This window comes from Euphorbia lathyris, chromosome 1 (genome assembly GCF_963576675.1).
Source record: "Euphorbia lathyris chromosome 1, ddEupLath1.1, whole genome shotgun sequence".
Taxonomy (NCBI): Eukaryota; Viridiplantae; Streptophyta; class Magnoliopsida; order Malpighiales; family Euphorbiaceae; genus Euphorbia; species Euphorbia lathyris.
This window is the reverse complement of record NC_088910.1, coordinates 136,319,899-136,337,896: the sequence shown is the minus strand read 5'-3', so window position 1 is coordinate 136,337,896 and position 17,998 is coordinate 136,319,899. Positions and strand designations below refer to the sequence as shown.

At 47.1% G+C, this 17,998-nt stretch overlaps 50 non-coding genes across 50 annotated transcripts; all 50 read right to left on the bottom strand.

Annotated features, from left to right (window-relative positions):
- Positions 1 to 62: 62 nt before the first annotated feature.
- Positions 63 to 181, bottom strand: LOC136211775 (5S ribosomal RNA). Its single transcript, XR_010678965.1, has one exon. It is a non-coding gene; the product is annotated as a 5S ribosomal RNA (ribosomal RNA).
- A 259-nt stretch (positions 182 to 440) lies between these two features.
- Positions 441 to 559, bottom strand: LOC136214569 (5S ribosomal RNA). The gene has a single exon (XR_010681649.1). It is a non-coding gene; the product is annotated as a 5S ribosomal RNA (ribosomal RNA).
- Positions 560 to 820: 261 nt separating this feature from the next.
- LOC136213393 (5S ribosomal RNA) lies at positions 821 to 939 on the bottom strand. The gene has a single exon (XR_010680507.1). It is a non-coding gene; the product is annotated as a 5S ribosomal RNA (ribosomal RNA).
- Positions 940 to 1,198: 259 nt separating this feature from the next.
- Positions 1,199 to 1,317, bottom strand: LOC136211774 (5S ribosomal RNA). The gene has a single exon (XR_010678964.1). It is a non-coding gene; the product is annotated as a 5S ribosomal RNA (ribosomal RNA).
- Positions 1,318 to 1,578: 261 nt separating this feature from the next.
- On the bottom strand, positions 1,579 to 1,697 carry LOC136212204 (5S ribosomal RNA). The gene has a single exon (XR_010679373.1). It is a non-coding gene; the product is annotated as a 5S ribosomal RNA (ribosomal RNA).
- A 260-nt stretch (positions 1,698 to 1,957) lies between these two features.
- On the bottom strand, positions 1,958 to 2,076 carry LOC136215739 (5S ribosomal RNA). Its single transcript, XR_010682771.1, has one exon. It is a non-coding gene; the product is annotated as a 5S ribosomal RNA (ribosomal RNA).
- A 183-nt stretch (positions 2,077 to 2,259) lies between these two features.
- On the bottom strand, positions 2,260 to 2,378 carry LOC136214670 (5S ribosomal RNA). Its single transcript, XR_010681748.1, has one exon. It is a non-coding gene; the product is annotated as a 5S ribosomal RNA (ribosomal RNA).
- Positions 2,379 to 2,637: 259 nt separating this feature from the next.
- On the bottom strand, positions 2,638 to 2,756 carry LOC136215566 (5S ribosomal RNA). The gene has a single exon (XR_010682605.1). It is a non-coding gene; the product is annotated as a 5S ribosomal RNA (ribosomal RNA).
- Positions 2,757 to 3,015: 259 nt separating this feature from the next.
- Positions 3,016 to 3,134, bottom strand: LOC136212875 (5S ribosomal RNA). Its single transcript, XR_010680016.1, has one exon. It is a non-coding gene; the product is annotated as a 5S ribosomal RNA (ribosomal RNA).
- A 182-nt stretch (positions 3,135 to 3,316) lies between these two features.
- Positions 3,317 to 3,435, bottom strand: LOC136214037 (5S ribosomal RNA). Its single transcript, XR_010681135.1, has one exon. It is a non-coding gene; the product is annotated as a 5S ribosomal RNA (ribosomal RNA).
- Positions 3,436 to 3,694: 259 nt separating this feature from the next.
- Positions 3,695 to 3,813, bottom strand: LOC136211773 (5S ribosomal RNA). The gene has a single exon (XR_010678963.1). It is a non-coding gene; the product is annotated as a 5S ribosomal RNA (ribosomal RNA).
- Positions 3,814 to 4,072: 259 nt separating this feature from the next.
- On the bottom strand, positions 4,073 to 4,191 carry LOC136214568 (5S ribosomal RNA). The gene has a single exon (XR_010681648.1). It is a non-coding gene; the product is annotated as a 5S ribosomal RNA (ribosomal RNA).
- Positions 4,192 to 4,452: 261 nt separating this feature from the next.
- Positions 4,453 to 4,571, bottom strand: LOC136213392 (5S ribosomal RNA). The gene has a single exon (XR_010680506.1). It is a non-coding gene; the product is annotated as a 5S ribosomal RNA (ribosomal RNA).
- A 259-nt stretch (positions 4,572 to 4,830) lies between these two features.
- LOC136211772 (5S ribosomal RNA) lies at positions 4,831 to 4,949 on the bottom strand. Its single transcript, XR_010678962.1, has one exon. It is a non-coding gene; the product is annotated as a 5S ribosomal RNA (ribosomal RNA).
- Positions 4,950 to 5,210: 261 nt separating this feature from the next.
- LOC136212203 (5S ribosomal RNA) lies at positions 5,211 to 5,329 on the bottom strand. The gene has a single exon (XR_010679372.1). It is a non-coding gene; the product is annotated as a 5S ribosomal RNA (ribosomal RNA).
- A 260-nt stretch (positions 5,330 to 5,589) lies between these two features.
- LOC136215599 (5S ribosomal RNA) lies at positions 5,590 to 5,708 on the bottom strand. Its single transcript, XR_010682636.1, has one exon. It is a non-coding gene; the product is annotated as a 5S ribosomal RNA (ribosomal RNA).
- A 183-nt stretch (positions 5,709 to 5,891) lies between these two features.
- LOC136214669 (5S ribosomal RNA) lies at positions 5,892 to 6,010 on the bottom strand. The gene has a single exon (XR_010681746.1). It is a non-coding gene; the product is annotated as a 5S ribosomal RNA (ribosomal RNA).
- A 259-nt stretch (positions 6,011 to 6,269) lies between these two features.
- LOC136215565 (5S ribosomal RNA) lies at positions 6,270 to 6,388 on the bottom strand. The gene has a single exon (XR_010682604.1). It is a non-coding gene; the product is annotated as a 5S ribosomal RNA (ribosomal RNA).
- Positions 6,389 to 6,647: 259 nt separating this feature from the next.
- On the bottom strand, positions 6,648 to 6,766 carry LOC136212874 (5S ribosomal RNA). The gene has a single exon (XR_010680015.1). It is a non-coding gene; the product is annotated as a 5S ribosomal RNA (ribosomal RNA).
- A 182-nt stretch (positions 6,767 to 6,948) lies between these two features.
- On the bottom strand, positions 6,949 to 7,067 carry LOC136214036 (5S ribosomal RNA). Its single transcript, XR_010681134.1, has one exon. It is a non-coding gene; the product is annotated as a 5S ribosomal RNA (ribosomal RNA).
- A 259-nt stretch (positions 7,068 to 7,326) lies between these two features.
- LOC136211770 (5S ribosomal RNA) lies at positions 7,327 to 7,445 on the bottom strand. Its single transcript, XR_010678961.1, has one exon. It is a non-coding gene; the product is annotated as a 5S ribosomal RNA (ribosomal RNA).
- A 260-nt stretch (positions 7,446 to 7,705) lies between these two features.
- LOC136212202 (5S ribosomal RNA) lies at positions 7,706 to 7,824 on the bottom strand. The gene has a single exon (XR_010679371.1). It is a non-coding gene; the product is annotated as a 5S ribosomal RNA (ribosomal RNA).
- A 260-nt stretch (positions 7,825 to 8,084) lies between these two features.
- LOC136215597 (5S ribosomal RNA) lies at positions 8,085 to 8,203 on the bottom strand. The gene has a single exon (XR_010682634.1). It is a non-coding gene; the product is annotated as a 5S ribosomal RNA (ribosomal RNA).
- Positions 8,204 to 8,386: 183 nt separating this feature from the next.
- LOC136214668 (5S ribosomal RNA) lies at positions 8,387 to 8,505 on the bottom strand. Its single transcript, XR_010681745.1, has one exon. It is a non-coding gene; the product is annotated as a 5S ribosomal RNA (ribosomal RNA).
- A 259-nt stretch (positions 8,506 to 8,764) lies between these two features.
- On the bottom strand, positions 8,765 to 8,883 carry LOC136215564 (5S ribosomal RNA). Its single transcript, XR_010682603.1, has one exon. It is a non-coding gene; the product is annotated as a 5S ribosomal RNA (ribosomal RNA).
- A 259-nt stretch (positions 8,884 to 9,142) lies between these two features.
- Positions 9,143 to 9,261, bottom strand: LOC136212873 (5S ribosomal RNA). Its single transcript, XR_010680014.1, has one exon. It is a non-coding gene; the product is annotated as a 5S ribosomal RNA (ribosomal RNA).
- Positions 9,262 to 9,443: 182 nt separating this feature from the next.
- LOC136214035 (5S ribosomal RNA) lies at positions 9,444 to 9,562 on the bottom strand. Its single transcript, XR_010681133.1, has one exon. It is a non-coding gene; the product is annotated as a 5S ribosomal RNA (ribosomal RNA).
- Positions 9,563 to 9,821: 259 nt separating this feature from the next.
- On the bottom strand, positions 9,822 to 9,940 carry LOC136211769 (5S ribosomal RNA). Its single transcript, XR_010678960.1, has one exon. It is a non-coding gene; the product is annotated as a 5S ribosomal RNA (ribosomal RNA).
- Positions 9,941 to 10,199: 259 nt separating this feature from the next.
- LOC136211768 (5S ribosomal RNA) lies at positions 10,200 to 10,318 on the bottom strand. Its single transcript, XR_010678959.1, has one exon. It is a non-coding gene; the product is annotated as a 5S ribosomal RNA (ribosomal RNA).
- A 182-nt stretch (positions 10,319 to 10,500) lies between these two features.
- On the bottom strand, positions 10,501 to 10,619 carry LOC136214201 (5S ribosomal RNA). Its single transcript, XR_010681299.1, has one exon. It is a non-coding gene; the product is annotated as a 5S ribosomal RNA (ribosomal RNA).
- A 258-nt stretch (positions 10,620 to 10,877) lies between these two features.
- Positions 10,878 to 10,996, bottom strand: LOC136214371 (5S ribosomal RNA). Its single transcript, XR_010681460.1, has one exon. It is a non-coding gene; the product is annotated as a 5S ribosomal RNA (ribosomal RNA).
- A 259-nt stretch (positions 10,997 to 11,255) lies between these two features.
- On the bottom strand, positions 11,256 to 11,374 carry LOC136212089 (5S ribosomal RNA). Its single transcript, XR_010679264.1, has one exon. It is a non-coding gene; the product is annotated as a 5S ribosomal RNA (ribosomal RNA).
- Positions 11,375 to 11,632: 258 nt separating this feature from the next.
- On the bottom strand, positions 11,633 to 11,751 carry LOC136212317 (5S ribosomal RNA). The gene has a single exon (XR_010679482.1). It is a non-coding gene; the product is annotated as a 5S ribosomal RNA (ribosomal RNA).
- Positions 11,752 to 12,089: 338 nt separating this feature from the next.
- On the bottom strand, positions 12,090 to 12,208 carry LOC136213642 (5S ribosomal RNA). The gene has a single exon (XR_010680740.1). It is a non-coding gene; the product is annotated as a 5S ribosomal RNA (ribosomal RNA).
- Positions 12,209 to 12,467: 259 nt separating this feature from the next.
- Positions 12,468 to 12,586, bottom strand: LOC136211766 (5S ribosomal RNA). Its single transcript, XR_010678957.1, has one exon. It is a non-coding gene; the product is annotated as a 5S ribosomal RNA (ribosomal RNA).
- A 261-nt stretch (positions 12,587 to 12,847) lies between these two features.
- Positions 12,848 to 12,966, bottom strand: LOC136214031 (5S ribosomal RNA). The gene has a single exon (XR_010681129.1). It is a non-coding gene; the product is annotated as a 5S ribosomal RNA (ribosomal RNA).
- A 257-nt stretch (positions 12,967 to 13,223) lies between these two features.
- LOC136213620 (5S ribosomal RNA) lies at positions 13,224 to 13,342 on the bottom strand. The gene has a single exon (XR_010680719.1). It is a non-coding gene; the product is annotated as a 5S ribosomal RNA (ribosomal RNA).
- A 259-nt stretch (positions 13,343 to 13,601) lies between these two features.
- On the bottom strand, positions 13,602 to 13,720 carry LOC136212946 (5S ribosomal RNA). The gene has a single exon (XR_010680084.1). It is a non-coding gene; the product is annotated as a 5S ribosomal RNA (ribosomal RNA).
- A 260-nt stretch (positions 13,721 to 13,980) lies between these two features.
- LOC136212201 (5S ribosomal RNA) lies at positions 13,981 to 14,099 on the bottom strand. The gene has a single exon (XR_010679370.1). It is a non-coding gene; the product is annotated as a 5S ribosomal RNA (ribosomal RNA).
- A 260-nt stretch (positions 14,100 to 14,359) lies between these two features.
- LOC136214821 (5S ribosomal RNA) lies at positions 14,360 to 14,478 on the bottom strand. Its single transcript, XR_010681891.1, has one exon. It is a non-coding gene; the product is annotated as a 5S ribosomal RNA (ribosomal RNA).
- A 183-nt stretch (positions 14,479 to 14,661) lies between these two features.
- LOC136214787 (5S ribosomal RNA) lies at positions 14,662 to 14,780 on the bottom strand. Its single transcript, XR_010681859.1, has one exon. It is a non-coding gene; the product is annotated as a 5S ribosomal RNA (ribosomal RNA).
- Positions 14,781 to 15,037: 257 nt separating this feature from the next.
- Positions 15,038 to 15,156, bottom strand: LOC136214063 (5S ribosomal RNA). Its single transcript, XR_010681161.1, has one exon. It is a non-coding gene; the product is annotated as a 5S ribosomal RNA (ribosomal RNA).
- Positions 15,157 to 15,416: 260 nt separating this feature from the next.
- Positions 15,417 to 15,535, bottom strand: LOC136213725 (5S ribosomal RNA). The gene has a single exon (XR_010680828.1). It is a non-coding gene; the product is annotated as a 5S ribosomal RNA (ribosomal RNA).
- A 260-nt stretch (positions 15,536 to 15,795) lies between these two features.
- On the bottom strand, positions 15,796 to 15,914 carry LOC136212200 (5S ribosomal RNA). The gene has a single exon (XR_010679369.1). It is a non-coding gene; the product is annotated as a 5S ribosomal RNA (ribosomal RNA).
- A 182-nt stretch (positions 15,915 to 16,096) lies between these two features.
- LOC136215081 (5S ribosomal RNA) lies at positions 16,097 to 16,215 on the bottom strand. Its single transcript, XR_010682134.1, has one exon. It is a non-coding gene; the product is annotated as a 5S ribosomal RNA (ribosomal RNA).
- A 183-nt stretch (positions 16,216 to 16,398) lies between these two features.
- On the bottom strand, positions 16,399 to 16,517 carry LOC136214067 (5S ribosomal RNA). Its single transcript, XR_010681165.1, has one exon. It is a non-coding gene; the product is annotated as a 5S ribosomal RNA (ribosomal RNA).
- Positions 16,518 to 16,700: 183 nt separating this feature from the next.
- Positions 16,701 to 16,819, bottom strand: LOC136214820 (5S ribosomal RNA). The gene has a single exon (XR_010681890.1). It is a non-coding gene; the product is annotated as a 5S ribosomal RNA (ribosomal RNA).
- A 258-nt stretch (positions 16,820 to 17,077) lies between these two features.
- Positions 17,078 to 17,196, bottom strand: LOC136214061 (5S ribosomal RNA). The gene has a single exon (XR_010681159.1). It is a non-coding gene; the product is annotated as a 5S ribosomal RNA (ribosomal RNA).
- Positions 17,197 to 17,456: 260 nt separating this feature from the next.
- Positions 17,457 to 17,575, bottom strand: LOC136212088 (5S ribosomal RNA). The gene has a single exon (XR_010679263.1). It is a non-coding gene; the product is annotated as a 5S ribosomal RNA (ribosomal RNA).
- A 260-nt stretch (positions 17,576 to 17,835) lies between these two features.
- On the bottom strand, positions 17,836 to 17,954 carry LOC136211765 (5S ribosomal RNA). The gene has a single exon (XR_010678955.1). It is a non-coding gene; the product is annotated as a 5S ribosomal RNA (ribosomal RNA).
- Between the last annotated feature and the right edge of the window lie 44 nt (positions 17,955 to 17,998).

Genomic DNA, 17,998 nt, shown 5'->3' with positions numbered 1-17,998 from the left:
CGTGCACGCCATGGTGAAAAAAAAATTAAATAATTAAAAAATGCACGTTGCAAAAAAGTTTGGGGGTGCAACACGAGGACTTCCCAAGAGGTCACCCATCTTAGTACTACTCTCGCCCAAGCACGTTTAGCTTCGGAGTTCTGATGGGATCCGGTGCATTAGTGCTGGTATGATCGCACCCGTCATCCCATGCAAAAACTAAGCATATATTCCATACTGGGCGCCCCTTTCTCCCGTATGCTCATCCTTCACGTGCATGCACAAGCCCCCGGACCCCAAACACTGACCCCCGCCTCGAAAACGTGCACGCCATGGTGAAAAAAAAATTAAATAATTAAAAAATGCACGTTGTAAAAAAGTTTGGGCCCGCCTCGAAAACGTGCACGCCATGGTGAAAAAAAAATTAAATAATTAAAAAATGCACGTTGCAAAAAAGTTTGGGGGTGCAACACGAGGACTTACCAAGAGGTCACCCATCTTAGTACTACTCTCGCCCAAGCACGTTTAGCTTCGGAGTTCTGATGGGATCCGGTGCATTAGTGCTGGTATGATCGCACCCGTCATCCCATGCAAAAACTAAGCATATATTCCATACTGGGCGCCCCTTACTCCCGTATGCTCATCCTTCACGTGCATGCACAAGCCCCCGGACCCCAAACACTGACCCCCGCCTCGAAAACGTGCACGCCATCGTGAAAAAAAAAAATTCAATAATTAAAAAATGCACGTTGCAAAAAAGTTTGGGCCCGCCTCGAAAACGTGCACGCCATGGTGAAAAAAAAATTAAATAATTAAAAAATGCACGTTGCAAAAAAGTTTGGGGGTGCAACACGAGGACTTCCCAAGAGGTCACCCATCTTAGTACTACTCTCGCCCAAGCACGTTTAGCTTCGGAGTTCTGATGGGATCCGGTGCATCAGTGCTGGTATGATCGCACCTGTCATCCCATGCAAAAACTAAGCATATATTCCATACTGGGCGCCCCTTTCTCCCGTATGCTCATCCTTCACGTGCATGCATAAGCCCCCGGACCCCAAACACTGACCCCCGCCTCGAAAACGTGCACGCCATGGTGAAAAAAAAAATTAAATAATTAAAAAATGCACGTTGCAAAAAAGTTTGGGCCCGCCTCGAAAACGTGCACGCCATGGTGAAAAAAAATTAAATAATTAAAAAATGCACGTTGCAAAAAAGTTTGGGGGTGCAACACGAGGACTTCCCAAGAGGTCACCCATCTTAGTACTACTCTCGCCCAAGCACGTTTAGCTTCGGAGTTCTGATGGGATCCGGTGCATTAGTGCTGGTATGATCGCACCCGTCATCCCATGCAAAAACTAAGCATATATTCCATACTGGGCGCCCCTTACTCCCGTATGCTCATCCTTCACGTGCATGCACAAGCCCCCGGACCCCAAACACTGACCCCCGCCTCGAAAACGTGCACGCCATCGTGAAAAAAAAAAATTCAATAATTAAAAAATGCACGTTGCAAAAAAGTTTGGGCCCGCCTCGAAAACGTGCACGCCATGGTGAAAAAAAAATTAAATAATTAAAAAATGCACGTTGCAAAAAAGTTTGGGGGTGCAACACGAGGACTTCCCAAGAGGTCACCCATCTTAGTACTACTCTCGCCCAAGCACGTTTGACTTCGGAGTTCTGATGGGATCCGGTGCATTAGTGCTGGTATGATCGCACCCGTCATCCCATGCAAAAACTAAGCATATATTCCATACTGGGCGCCCCTTTCTCCCGTATGCTCATCCTTCACGTGCATGCACAAGCCCCCGGACCCCAAACACTGACCCCCGCCTCGAAAACGTGCACGCCATGGTGAAAAAAAAAATTAAATAATTAAAAAATGCACGTTGCAAAAAAGTTTGGGCCCGCCTCGAAAACGTGCACGCCATGGTGAAAAAAAAATTAAATAATTAAAAAATGCACGTTGCAAAAAAGTTTGGGGGTGCAACACGAGGACTTCCCAAGAGGTCACCCATCTTAATACTACTCTCGCCCAAGCACGTTTAACTTCGGAGTTTTGATGGGATCCGGTGCATTAGTGGTGGTATGATGGCACCCGTCATCCCATGCAAAAACTAAGCATATATTCCATACTGGGCGCCCCTTTCTCCCGTATGCTCATCCTTCACGTGCATGCACAAGCCCCCGGACCCCAAACACTGACCTCCGCCTCGTAAACGTGCACGCCATGGTGAAAAAAAAAATTAAATAATTAAAAAATGCACGTTGCAAAAAAGTTTGGGGGTGCAACACCAGGACTTCCCAAGAGGTCACCCATCTTAGTACTACTCTCGCCCAAGCACGTTTGACTTCGGAGTTCTGATGGGATCCGGTGCATTAGTGCTGGTATGATCGCACCCGTCATCCCATGCAAAAACTAAGCATATATTCCATACTGGGCGCCCCTTTCTCCCGTATGCTCATCCTTCACGTGCATGCACAAGCCCCCGGACCCCAAACACTGACCCCCGCCTCGAAAACGTGCATGCCATGGTGAAAAAAAAATTAAATAATTAAAAAATGCACGTTTAAAAAAAGTTTGGGCCCGCCTCGAAAACGTGCACGCCATGGTGAAAAAAAAATTAAATAATTAAAAAATGCACGTTCCAAAAAAGTTTGGGGGTGCAACACCAGGACTTCCCAAGAGGTCACCCATCTTAGTACTACTCTCGCCCAAGCACGTTTGACTTCGGAGTTCTGATGGGATCCGGTGCATTAGTGCTGTTATGATCGCACCCGTCATCCCATGCAAAAACTAAGCATATATTCCATACTGGGCGCCCCTTTCTCCCGTATGCTCATCCTTCACGTGCATGCACAAGCCCCCGGACCCCAAACACTGACCCCCGCCTCGAAAACGTGCACGCCATGGTGAAAAAAAAAATTAAATAATTAAAAAATGCACGTTGCAAAAAAGTTTGGGCCCGCCTCGAAAACGTGCACGCCATGGTGAAAAAAAATTAAATAATAAAAAAATGCACGTTGCAAAAAAGTTTGGGGGTGCAACACGAGGACTTCCCAAGAGGTCACCCATCTTAGTACTACTCTCGCCCAAGCACGTTTAACTTTGGAGTTCTGATGGGATCCGGTGCATTAGTGCTGGTATGATCGCACCCGTCATCCCATGCAAAAACTAAGCATATATTCCATACTGGGCGCCCCTTTCTCTCGTATGCTCATCCTTCACGTGCATGCACAAGCCCCCGGACCCCAAACACTGACCCCCGCCTCGAAAACGTGCACGCCATGGTGAAAAAAAAATTAAATAATTAAAAAATACACGTTGCAAAAAAGTTTGGGGGTGCAACACGAGGACTTCCCAAGAGGTCACCCATCTTAGTACTACTCTCGCCCAAGAACGTTTAGCTTCGGAGTTCTGATGGGATCCGGTGCATTAGTGCTGGTATGATCGCACCCGTCATCCCATGCAAAAACTAAGCATATATTCCATACTGGGCGACCCTTTCTCCCGTATGCTCATCCTTCACGTGCATGCACAAGCCCCCGGACCCCAAACACTGACCCCCGCCTCGAAAACGTGCACGCCATGGTGAAAAAAAAATTAAATAATTAAAAAATGCACGTTGCAAAAAAGTTTGGGCCCGCCTCGAAAACGTGCACGCCATGGTGAAAAAAAAATTAAATAATTAAAAAATGCACGTTGCAAAAAAGTTTGGGGGTGCAACACGAGGACTTCCCAAGAGGTCACCCATCTTAGTACTACTCTCGCCCAAGCACGTTTAGCTTCGGAGTTCTGATGGGATCCGGTGCATTAGTGCTGGTATGATCGCACCCGTCATCCCATGCAAAAACTAAGCATATATTCCATACTGGGCGCCCCTTTCTCCCGTATGCTCATCCTTCACGTGCATGCACAAGCCCCCGGACCCCAAACACTGACCCCCGCCTCGAAAACGTGCACGCCATGGTGAAAAAAAAATTAAATAATTAAAAAATGCACGTTGTAAAAAAGTTTGGGCCCGCCTCGAAAACGTGCACGCCATGGTGAAAAAAAAATTAAATAATTAAAAAATGCACGTTGCAAAAAAGTTTGGGGGTGCAACACGAGGACTTACCAAGAGGTCACCCATCTTAGTACTACTCTCGCCCAAGCACGTTTAGCTTCGGAGTTCTGATGGGATCCGGTGCATTAGTGCTGGTATGATCGCACCCGTCATCCCATGCAAAAACTAAGCATATATTCCATACTGGGCGCCCCTTACTCCCGTATGCTCATCCTTCACGTGCATGCACAAGCCCCCGGACCCCAAACACTGACCCCCGCCTCGAAAACGTGCACGCCATCGTGAAAAAAAAAAATTCAATAATTAAAAAATGCACGTTGCAAAAAAGTTTGGGCCCGCCTCGAAAACGTGCACGCCATGGTGAAAAAAAAATTAAATAATTAAAAAATGCACGTTGCAAAAAAGTTTGGGGGTGCAACACGAGGACTTCCCAAGAGGTCACCCATCTTAGTACTACTCTCGCCCAAGCACGTTTAGCTTCGGAGTTCTGATGGGATCCGGTGCATCAGTGCTGGTATGATCGCACCTGTCATCCCATGCAAAAACTAAGCATATATTCCATACTGGGCGCCCCTTTCTCCCGTATGCTCATCCTTCACGTGCATGCATAAGCCCCCGGACGCCAAACACTGACCCCCGCCTCGAAAACGTGCACGCCATGGTGAAAAAAAAAATTAAATAATTAAAAAATGCACGTTGCAAAAAAGTTTGGGCCCGCCTCGAAAACGTGCACGCCATGGTGAAAAAAAATTAAATAATTAAAAAATGCACGTTGCAAAAAAGTTTGGGGGTGCAACACGAGGACTTCCCAAGAGGTCACCCATCTTAGTACTACTCTCGCCCAAGCACGTTTAGCTTCGGAGTTCTGATGGGATCCGGTGCATTAGTGCTGGTATGATCGCACCCGTCATCCCATGCAAAAACTAAGCATATATTCCATACTGGGCGCCCCTTACTCCCGTATGCTCATCCTTCACGTGCATGCACAAGCCCCCGGACCCCAAACACTGACCCCCGCCTCGAAAACGTGCACGCCATCGTGAAAAAAAAAAATTCAATAATTAAAAAATGCACGTTGCAAAAAAGTTTGGGCCCGCCTCGAAAACGTGCACGCCATGGTGAAAAAAAAATTAAATAATTAAAAAATGCACGTTGCAAAAAAGTTTGGGGGTGCAACACGAGGACTTCCCAAGAGGTCACCCATCTTAGTACTACTCTCGCCCAAGCACGTTTGACTTCGGAGTTCTGATGGGATCCGGTGCATTAGTGCTGGTATGATCGCACCCGTCATCCCATGCAAAAACTAAGCATATATTCCATACTGGGCGCCCCTTTCTCCCGTATGCTCATCCTTCACGTGCATGCACAAGCCCCCGGACCCCAAACACTGACCCCCGCCTCGAAAACGTGCACGCCATGGTGAAAAAAAAAATTAAATAATTAAAAAATGCACGTTGCAAAAAAGTTTGGGCCCGCCTCGAAAACGTGCACGCCATGGTGAAAAAAAAATTAAATAATTAAAAAATGCACGTTGCAAAAAAGTTTGGGGGTGCAACACGAGGACTTCCCAAGAGGTCACCCATCTTAATACTACTCTCGCCCAAGCACGTTTAACTTCGGAGTTTTGATGGGATCCGGTGCATTAGTGCTGGTATGATGGCACCCGTCATCCCATGCAAAAACTAAGCATATATTCCATACTGGGCGCCCCTTTCTCCCGTATGCTCATCCTTCACGTGCATGCACAAGCCCCCGGACCCCAAACACTGACCTCCGCCTCGTAAACGTGCACGCCATGGTGAAAAAAAAAATTAAATAATTAAAAAATGCACGTTGCAAAAAAGTTTGGGGGTGCAACACCAGGACTTCCCAAGAGGTCACCCATCTTAGTACTACTCTCGCCCAAGCACGTTTGACTTCGGAGTTCTGATGGGATCCGGTGCATTAGTGCTGGTATGATCGCACCCGTCATCCCATGCAAAAACTAAGCATATATTCCATACTGGGCGCCCCTTTCTCCCGTATGCTCATCCTTCACGTGCATGCACAAGCCCCCGGACCCCAAACACTGACCCCCGCCTCGAAAACGTGCATGCCATGGTGAAAAAAAAATTAAATAATTAAAAAATGCACGTTTAAAAAAAGTTTGGGCCCGCCTCGAAAACGTGCACGCCATGGTGAAAAAAAAATTAAATAATTAAAAAATGCACGTTCCAAAAAAGTTTGGGGGTGCAACACCAGGACTTCCCAAGAGGTCACCCATCTTAGTACTACTCTCGCCCAAGCACGTTTGACTTCGGAGTTCTGATGGGATCCGGTGCATTAGTGCTGTTATGATCGCACCCGTCATCCCATGCAAAAACTAAGCATATATTCCATACTGGGCGCCCCTTTCTCCCGTATGCTCATCCTTCACGTGCATGCACAAGCCCCCGGACCCCAAACACTGACCCCCGCCTCGAAAACGTGCACGCCATGGTGAAAAAAAAAATTAAATAATTAAAAAATGCACGTTGCAAAAAAGTTTGGGCCCGCCTCGAAAACGTGCACGCCATGGTGAAAAAAAATTAAATAATAAAAAAATGCACGTTGCAAAAAAGTTTGGGGGTGCAACACGAGGACTTCCCAAGAGGTCACCCATCTTAGTACTACTCTCGCCCAAGCACGTTTAACTTTGGAGTTCTGATGGGATCCGGTGCATTAGTGCTGGTATGATCGCACCCGTCATCCCATGCAAAAACTAAGCATATATTCCATACTGGGCGCCCCTTTCTCTCGTATGCTCATCCTTCACGTGCATGCACAAGCCCCCGGACCCCAAACACTGACCCCCGCCTCGAAAACGTGCACGCCATGGTGAAAAAAAAATTAAATAATTAAAAAATACACGTTGCAAAAAAGTTTGGGGGTGCAACACGAGGACTTCCCAAGAGGTCACCCATCTTAGTACTACTCTCGCCCAAGAACGTTTAGCTTCGGAGTTCTGATGGGATCCGGTGCATTAGTGCTGGTATGATCGCACCCGTCATCCCATGCAAAAACTAAGCATATATTCCATACTGGGCGACCCTTTCTCCCGTATGCTCATCCTTCACGTGCATGCACAAGCCCCCGGACCCCAAACACTGACCCCCGCCTCGAAAACGTGCACGCCATGGTGAAAAAAAAATTAAATAATTAAAAAATGCACGTTGCAAAAAAGTTTGGGCCCGCCTCGAAAACGTGCACGCCATGGTGAAAAAAAAATTAAATAATTAAAAAATGCACGTTGCAAAAAAGTTTGGGGGTGCAACACGAGGACTTCCCAAGAGGTCACCCATCTTAGTACTACTCTCGCCCAAGCACGTTTAGCTTCGGAGTTCTGATGGGATCCGGTGCATTAGTGCTGGTATGATCGCACCCGTCATCCCATGCAAAAACTAAGCATATATTCCATACTGGGCGCCCCTTACTCCCGTATGCTCATCCTTCACGTGCATGCACAAGCCCCCGGACCCCAAACACTGACCCCCGCCTCGAAAACGTGCACGCCATCGTGAAAAAAAAAATTCAATAATTAAAAAATGCACGTTGCAAAAAAGTTTGGGCCCGCCTCGAAAACGTGCACGCCATGGTGAAAAAAAAATTAAATAATTAAAAAATGCACGTTGCAAAAAAGTTTGGGGGTGCAACACGAGGACTTCCCAAGAGGTCACCCATCTTAGTACTACTCTCGCCCAAGCACGTTTGACTTCGGAGTTCTGATGGGATCCGGTGCATTAGTGCTGGTATGATCGCACCCGTCATCCCATGCAAAAACTAAGCATATATTCCATACTGGGCGCCCCTTTCTCCCGTATGCTCATCCTTCACGTGCATGCACAAGCCCCCGGACCCCAAACACTGACCCCCGCCTCGAAAACGTGCACGCCATGGTGAAAAAAAAAATTAAATAATTAAAAAATGCACGTTGCAAAAAAGTTTGGGCCCGCCTCGAAAACGTGCACGCCATGGTGAAAAAAAAATTAAATAATTAAAAAATGCACGTTGCAAAAAAGTTTGGGGGTGCAACACGAGGACTTCCCAAGAGGTCACCCATCTTAATACTACTCTCGCCCAAGCACGTTTAACTTCGGAGTTTTGATGGGATCCGGTGCATTAGTGCTGGTATGATGGCACCCGTCATCCCATGCAAAAACTAAGCATATATTCCATACTGGGCGCCCCTTTCTCCCGTATGCTCATCCTTCACGTGCATGCACAAGCCCCCGGACCCCAAACACTGACCTCCGCCTCGTAAACGTGCACGCCATGGTGAAAAAAAAAATTAAATAATTAAAAAATGCACGTTGCAAAAAAGTTTGGGGGTGCAACACCAGGACTTCCCAAGAGGTCACCCATCTTAGTACTACTCTCGCCCAAGCACGTTTGACTTCGGAGTTCTGATGGGATCCGGTGCATTAGTGCTGGTATGATCGCACCCGTCATCCCATGCAAAAACTAAGCATATATTCCATACTGGGCGCCCCTTTCTCCCGTATGCTCATCCTTCACGTGCATGCACAAGCCCCCGGACCCCAAACACTGACCCCCGCCTCGAAAACGTGCATGCCATGGTGAAAAAAAAATTAAATAATTAAAAAATGCACGTTTAAAAAAAGTTTGGGCCCGCCTCGAAAACGTGCACGCCATGGTGAAAAAAAAATTAAATAATTAAAAAATGCACGTTCCAAAAAAGTTTGGGGGTGCAACACCAGGACTTCCCAAGAGGTCACCCATCTTAGTACTACTCTCGCCCAAGCACGTTTGACTTCGGAGTTCTGATGGGATCCGGTGCATTAGTGCTGTTATGATCGCACCCGTCATCCCATGCAAAAACTAAGCATATATTCCATACTGGGCGCCCCTTTCTCCCGTATGCTCATCCTTCACGTGCATGCACAAGCCCCCGGACCCCAAACACTGACCCCCGCCTCGAAAACGTGCACGCCATGGTGAAAAAAAAAATTAAATAATTAAAAAATGCACGTTGCAAAAAAGTTTGGGCCCGCCTCGAAAACGTGCACGCCATGGTGAAAAAAAATTAAATAATAAAAAAATGCACGTTGCAAAAAAGTTTGGGGGTGCAACACGAGGACTTCCCAAGAGGTCACCCATCTTAGTACTACTCTCGCCCAAGCACGTTTAACTTTGGAGTTCTGATGGGATCCGGTGCATTAGTGCTGGTATGATCGCACCCGTCATCCCATGCAAAAACTAAGCATATATTCCATACTGGGCGCCCCTTTCTCTCGTATGCTCATCCTTCACGTGCATGCACAAGCCCCCGGACCCCAAACACTGACCCCCGCCTCGAAAACGTGCACGCCATGGTGAAAAAAAAATTAAATAATTAAAAAATACACGTTGCAAAAAAGTTTGGGGGTGCAACACGAGGACTTCCCAAGAGGTCACCCATCTTAGTACTACTCTCGCCCAAGAACGTTTAGCTTCGGAGTTCTGATGGGATCCGGTGCATTAGTGCTGGTATGATCGCACCCGTCATCCCATGCAAAAACTAAGCATATATTCCATACTGGGCGACCCTTTCTCCCGTATGCTCATCCTTCACGTGCATGCACAAGCCCCCGGACCCCAAACACTGACCCCCGCCTCGAAAACGTGCACGCCATGGTGAAAAAAAAATTAAATAATTAAAAAATGCACGTTGCAAAAAAGTTTGGGCCCGCCTCGAAAACGTGCACGCCATGGTGAAAAAAAAATTAAATAATTAAAAAATGCACGTTGCAAAAAAGTTTGGGGGTGCAACACGAGGACTTCCCAAGAGGTCACCCATCTTAGTACTACTCTCGCCCAAGCACGTTTAGCTTCGGAGTTCTGATGGGATCCGGTGCATTAGTGCTGGTATGATCGCACCCGTCATCCCATGCAAAAACTAAGCATATATTCCATACTGGGCGCCCCTTTCTCCCGTATGCTCATCCTTCACGTGCATGCACAAGCCCCCGGACCCCAAACACTGACCCCCGCCTCGAAAACGTGCACGCCATGGTGAAAAAAAAATTAAATAATTAAAAAATGCACGTTGTAAAAAAGTTTGGGCCCGCCTCGAAAACGTGCACGCCATGGTGAAAAAAAAATTAAATAATTAAAAAATGCACGTTGCAAAAAAGTTTGGGGGTGCAACACGAGGACTTCCCAAGAGGTCACCCATCTTAGTACTACTCTCGCCCAAGCACGTTTAGCTTCGGAGTTCTGATGGGATCCGGTGCATTAGTGCTGGTATGATCGCACCCGTCATCCCATGCAAAAACTAAGCATATATTCCATACTGGGCGCCCCTTTCTCCCGTATGCTCATCCTTCACGTGCATGCACAAGCCCCCGGACCACAAACACTGACCCCCGCCTCGAAAACGTGCACGCCATGGTGAAAAAAAAATTAAATAATTAAAAAATGCACGTTGCAAAAAAGTTTGGGGGTGCAACCCGAGGACTTCCCAAGAGGTCACCCATCTTAGTACTACTCTCGCCCAAGCACGTTTATCTTCGGAGTTCGGATGGGATCCGGTGCATTAGTGCTGGTATGATCGCACCCGTCATCCCATGCAAAAACTAAGCATATATTCCATACTGGGCGCCCCTTTCTCTCGTATGCTCATCCTTCACGTGCATGCACAAGCCCCCGGACCCCAAACACTGACCCCCGCCTCGAAAACGTGCACGCCATGGTGAAAAAAAAATAAATAATTAAAAAATGCACGTTGCAAAAAAGTTTGGGCCCGCCTCGAAAACGTGCACGCCATGGTGAAAAAAAAATTAAATAATTAAAAAATGCACGTTGCAAAAAAGTTTGGGGGTGCAACACGAGGACTTCCCAAGAGGTCACCCATCTTAGTACTACTCTCGCCCAAGCACGTTTATCTTCGGAGTTCTGATGGAATCCGGTGCATTAGTGCTGGTATGATCGCACCCGTCATCCCATTCAAAAACTAAGCATATATTCCATACTGGGCGCCCCTTTCTCCCGTATGCTCATCCTTCACGTGCATGCACAAGCCCCCGGACCCCAAACACTGACCCCCGCCTCGAAAACGTGCACGCCATGGTGAAAAAAAAATTAAATAATTAAAAAATGCACGTTGTAAAAAAGTTTGGGCCCGCCTCGAAAACGTGCACGCCATGGTGAAAAAAAAATTAAATAATTAAAAAATGCACGTTGCAAAAAAGTTTGGGGGTGCAACACGAGGACTTCCCAAGAGGTCACCCATCTTAGTACTACTCTCGCCCAAGCACGTTTCACTTCGGAGTTCTGATGGGATCCGGTGCATTAGTGCTGGTATGATCGCACCCGTCATCCCATGCAAAAACTAAGCATATATTCCATACTGGGCGCCCCTTTCTCCCGTATGCTCATCCTTCACGTGCATGCACAAGCCCCCGGACCCCAAACACTGACCCCCGCCTCGAAAACGTGCACGCCATGGTGAAAAAAAAATTAAATAATTAAAAAATGCACGTTGCAAAAAAGTTTGGGCCCGCCTCGAAAACGCGCACGCCATGGTGAAAAAAAAAATTAAATAATTAAAAAATGCACGTTGCAAAATTTTGGGGGTGCAACACGAGGACTTCCCAAGAGGTCACCCATCTTAGTACTACTCTCGCCCAAGCACGTTTTACTTCGGAGTTCTGATGGGATCCGGTGCATTAGTGCTGGTATGATCGCACCCGTCATCCCATGCAAAAACTAAGCATATATTCCATACTGGGCGCCCCTTTCTCCCGTATGCTCATCCTTCACGTGCATGCACAAGCCCCCGGACCCCAAACACTGAGCCCCGCCTCGAAAACGTGCACGCCATGGTGAAAAAAAAAATTAAATAATTAAAAAATGCACGTTGCAAAAAAGTTTGGGCCCGCCTCGAAAACGTGCACGCCATGGTGAAAAAAAAAATTAAATAATTAAAAAATGCACGTTGCAAAAAAGTTTGGGCCCGCCTCGAAAACGTGCACGCCATGGTGAAAAAAAAATTAAATAATTAAAAAATGCACGTTGCAAAAAAGTTTGGGGGTGCAACACGAGGACTTCCCAAGCGGTCACCCATCTTAGTACTACTCTCGCCCAAGCACGTTTAGCTTCGGAGTTCTGATGGGATCCGGTGCATCAGTGCTGGTATGATCGCACCTGTCATCCCATGCAAAAACTAAGCATATATTCCATACTGGGCGCCCCTTTCTCCCGTATGCTCATCCTTCACGTGCATGCACAAGCCCCCGGACCCCAAACACTGAGCCCCGCCTCGAAAACGTGCACGCCATGGTGAAAAAAAAATTTAAATAATTAAAAAATGCACGTTGCAAAAAAGTTTGGGCCCGCCTCGAAAACGTGCACGCCATGGTGAAAAAAAATTAAATAATTAAAAAATGCACGTTGCAAAAAAGTTTGGGGGTGCAACACGAGGACTTCCCAAGAGGTCACCCATCTTAGTACTACTCTCGCCCAAGCACGTTTAGCTTCGGAGTTCTGATGGGATCCGGTGCATTAGTGCTGGTATGATCGCACCCGTCATCCCATGCAAAAACTAAGCATATATTCCATACTGGGCGCCCCTTTCTCCCGTATGCTTATCCTTCACGTGCATGCACAAGCCCCCGGACCCCAAACACTGACCCCCGCCTCGAAAACGTGCACGCCATCGTGAAAAAAAAAAATTAAATAATTAAAAAATGCACGTTGCAAAAAAGTTTGGGCCCGCCTCGAAAACGTGCACGCCATGGTGAAAAAAAAATTAAATAATTAAAAAATGCACGTTGCAAAAAAGTTTGGGGGTGCAACACGAGGACTTCCCAAGAGGTCACCCATCTTAGTACTACTCTCGCCCAAGCACGTTTGACTTCGGAGTTCTGATGGGATCCGGTGCATTAGTGCTGGTATGATCGCATCCGTCATCCCATGCAAAAACTAAGCATATATTCCATACTGGGCGCCCCTTTCTCCCGTATGCTCATCCTTCACGTGCATGCACAAGCCCCCGGACCCCAAACACTGACCTCCGCCTCGTAAACGTGCACGCCATGGTGAAAAAAAAATTAAATAATTAAAAAATGCACGTTGCAAAAAAGTTTGGGCCCGCCTCGAAAACGTGCACGCCATGGTGAAAAAAAAATTAAATAATTAAAAAATGCACGTTGCAAAATTTTGGGGGTGCAACACGAGGACTTCCCAAGAGGTCACCCATCTTAGTACTACTCTCGTCCAAGCACGTTTCACTTCGGAGTTCTGATGGGATCCGGTGCATTAGTGCTGGTATGATCGCACCCGTCATCCCATGCAAAAACTAAGCATATATTCCATACTGGCCGCCCCTTTCTCCCGTATGCTCATCCTTCACGTGCATGCACAAGCCCCCGGACCCCAAACACTGACCCCCGCCTCGAAAACGTGCACGCCATGGTGAAAAAAAAAATTAAATAATTAAAAAATGCACGTTGCAAAAAAGTTTGGGCCCGCCTCGAAAACGTGCACGCCATGGTGAAAAAAAATTAAAAAATTAAAAAATGCACGTTGCAAAAAAGTTTGGGGGTGCAACACGAGGACTTCCCAAGAGGTCACCCATCTTAGTACTACTCTCGCCCAAGCACGTTTATCTTCGGAGTTCTGATGGGATCCGGTGCATTAGTGCTGGTATGATCGCACCCGTCATCCCATGCAAAAACTAAGCATATATTCCATACTGGGCGCCCCTTTCTCCCGTATGCTCATCCTTCACGTGCATGCACAAGCCCCCGGACCCCAAACACTGACCCCCGCCTCGAAAACGTGCACGCCATGGTGAAAAAAAAAATTAAATAATTAAAATATGCACGTTGCAAAAAAGTTTGGGCCCGCCTCGAAAACGTGCACGCCATGGTGGAAAAAAAATTAAATAATTAAAAAATGCACGTTGCAAAAAAGTTTGGGGGTGCAACACGAGGACTTCCCAAGAGGTCACCCATCTTAGTACTACTCTCGCCCAAGCACGTTTGACTTCGGAGTTCTGATGGGATCCGGTGCATTAGTGCTGGTATGATCGCACCCGTCATCCCATGCAAAAACTAAGCATATATTCCATACTGGGCGCCCCTTTCTCCCGTATGCTCATCCTTCACGTGCATGCACAAGCCCCCGGACCCCAAACACTGACCCCCGCCTCGAAAACGTGCACGCCATGGTGAAAAAAAAAATTAAATAATTAAAATATGCACGTTGCAAAAAAGTTTGGGCCCGCCTCGAAAACGTGCACGCCATGGTGGAAAAAAAATTAAATAATTAAAAAATGCACGTTGCAAAAAAGTTTGGGGGTGCAACACGAGGACTTCCCAAAATGTCACCCATCTTAGTACTACTCTCGCCCAAGCACGTTTAACTTCGGAGTTCTGATGGGATCCGGTGCATTAGTGCTGGTATGATCGCACCCGTCATCCCATGCAAAAACTAAGCATATATTCCATACTGGGCGCCCCTTTCTCCCGTATGCTCATCCTTCACGTGCATGCACAAGCCCCCGGACCCCAAACACTGACCCCCGCCTCGAAAACGTGCACGCCATGGTGAAAAAAAAAATTAAATAATTAAAAAATGCACGTTGCAAAAAAGTTTGGGGGTGCAACACGAGGACTTCCCAAGAGGTCACCCATCTTAGTACTACTCTCGTCCAAGCACGTTTGACTTCGGAGTTCTGATGGGATCCGGTGCATTAGTGCTGGTATGATCGCAACCGTCATCCCATGCAAAAACTAAGCATATATTCCATACTGGGCGCCCCTTTCTCCCGTATGCTCATCCTTCACGTGCATGCACAAGCCCCCGGACCCCAAACACTGACCCCCGCCTCGAAAACGTGCACGCCATGGTGAAAAAAAAAAAATAATTAAAAAATGCACGTTGCAAAAAAGTTTGGGCCCGCCTCGAAAACGTGCACGCCATGGTGAAAAAAAAATTAAATAATTAAAAAATGCACGTTGCAAAAAAGTTTGGGGGTGCAACACGAGGACTTCCCAAGAGGTCACCCATCTTAGTACTACTCTCGCCCAAGCACGTTTTACTTCGGAGTTCTGATGGGATCCGGTGCATTAGTGCTGGTATGATCGCAACCGTCATCCCATGCAAAAACTAAGCATATATTCCATACTGGGCGCCCCTTTCTCCCGTATGCTCATCCTTCACGTGCATGCACAAGCCCCCGGACCCCAAACACTGACCCCCGCCTCGAAAACGTGCACGCCATGGTGAAAAAAAAAATTAAATAATTAAAAAATGCACGTTGCAAAAAAGTTTGGGCCCGCCTCGAAAACGTGCACGCCATGGTGAAAAAAAAATTAAATAATTAAAAAATGCACGTTGCAAAAAAGTTTGGGGGTGCAACACGAGGACTTCGCAAGAGGTCACCCATCTTAGTACTACTCTCGCCCAAGCACGTTTCACTTCGGAGTTCTGATGGGATCCGGTGCATTAGTGCTGGTATGATCGCACCCGTCATCCCATGCAAAAACTAAGCATATATTCCATACTGGGCGCCCCTTTCTCCCGTATGCTCATCCTTCACGTGCATGCACAAGCCCCCGGACCCCAAACACTGACCCCCGCCTCGAAAACGTGCACGCCATGGTGAAAAAAAAAATTAAATAATTAAAATATGCACGTTGCAAAAAAGTTTGGGCCCGCCTCGAAAACGTGCACGCCATGGTGGAAAAAAAATTAAATAATTAAAAAATGCACGTTGCAAAAAAGTTTGGGGGTGCAACACGAGGACTTCCCAAGAGGTCACCCATCTTAGTACTACTCTCGCCCAAGCACGTTTGACTTCGGAGTTCTGATGGGATCCGGTGCATTAGTGCTGGTATGATCGCACCCGTCATCCCATGCAAAAACTAAGCATATATTCCATACTGGGCGCCCCTTTCTCCCGTATGCTCATCCTTCACGTGCATGCACAAGCCCCCGGACCCCAAACACTGACCCCCGCCTCGAAAACGTGCACGCCATGGTGAAAAAAAAATTAAATAATTAAAAAATGCACGTTGCAAAAAAGTTTGGGGGTGCAACACGAGGACTTCCCAAGAGGTCACCCATCTTAGTACTACTCTCGCCCAAGCGCGTTTAACTTCGGAGTTCTGATGGGATCCGGTGCATTAGTGCTGGTATGATGGCACCCGTCATCCCATGCAAAAACTAAGCATATATTCCATACTGGGCGCCCCTTTCTCCCGTATGCTCATCCTTCACGTGCATGCACAAGCCCCCGGACCCCAAACACTGACCTCCGCCTCGTAAACGTGCACGCCATGGTGAAAAAAAAAATTAAATAATTAAAAAATGCACGTTGCAAAAAAGTTTGGGGGTGCAACACCAGGACTTCCCAGGAGGTCACCCATCTTAGTACTACTCTCGCCCAAGCACGTTTAACTTCGGAGTTCTGATGGGATCCGGTGCATTAGTGCTGGTATGATCACACCCGTCATCCCATGCAAAAACTAAGCATATATTCCATACTGGGCGCCCCTTTCTCCCGTATGCTCATCCTTCACGTGCATGCACAAGCCCCCGGACCCCAAACACTGACCCCCGCCTCGAAAACGTGCACGCCATGGTGAAAAAAAAAATTAAATAATTAAAAAATGCACGTTGCAAAAAAGTTTGGGGGTGCAACACGAGGACTTCCCAAAATGTCACCCATCTTAGTACTACTCTCGCCCAAGCACGTTTAACTTCGGAGTTCTGATGGGATCCGGTGCATTAGTGCTGGTATGATCGCACCCGTCATCCCATGCAAAAACTAAGCATATATTCCATACTGGGCGCCCCTTTCTCCCGTATGCTCATCCTTCACGTGCATGCACAAGCCCCCGGACCCCAAACACTGACCCCCGCCTCGAAAACGTGCACGCCATGGTGAAAAAAAAATAAATAATTAAAAAATGCACGTTGCAAAAAAGTTTGGGCCCGCCTCGAAAACGTGCACGCCATGGTGAAAAAAAAATTAAATAATTACAAAATGCACGTTGTAAAAAAGTTTGGGGGTGCAACACGAGGACTTCCCAAGAGGTCACCCATCTTAGTACTACTCTCGCCCAAGCACGTTTTACTTCGGAGTTCTGATGGGATCCGGTGCATTAGTGCTGGTATGATCGCAACCGTCATCCCATGCAAAAACTAAGCATATATTCCATACTGGGCGCCCCTTTCTCCCGTATGCTCATCCTTCACGTGCATGCACAAGCCCCCGGACCCCAAACACTGACCCCCGCCTCGAAAACGTGCACGCCATGGTGAAAAAAAAAATTAAATAATTAAAAAATGCACGTTGCAAAAAAGTTTGGGCCCGCCTCGAAAACGTGCACGCCATGGTGAAAAAAAAATTAAATAATTAAAAAATGCACGTTGCAAAAAAGTTTGGGGGTGCAACACGAGGACTTCCCAAGAGGTCACCCATCTTAGTACTACTCTCGCCCAAGCACGTTTCACTTCGGAGTTCTGATGGGATCCGGTGCATTAGTGCTGGTATGATCGCACCCGTCATCCCATGCAAAAACTAAGCATATATTCCATACTGGGCGCCCCTTTCTCCCGTATGCTCATCCTTCACGTGCATGCACAAGCCCCCGGACCCCAAACACTGACCCCCGCCTCGAAAACGTGCACGCCATGGTGAAAAAAAAAATTAAATAATTAAAATATGCACGTTGCAAAAAAGTTTGGGCCCGCCTCGAAAACGTGCACGCCATGGTGGAAAAAAAATTAAATAATTAAAAAATACACGTTGCAAAAAAGTTTGGGGGTGCAACACGAGGACTTCCCAAGAGGTCACCCATCTTAGTACTACTCTCGCCCAAGCACGTTTAGCTTCGGAGTTCTGATGGGATCCGGTGCATTAGTGCTGGTATGATCGCACCCGTCATCCCATGCAAAAACTAAGCATATATTCCATACTGGGCGCC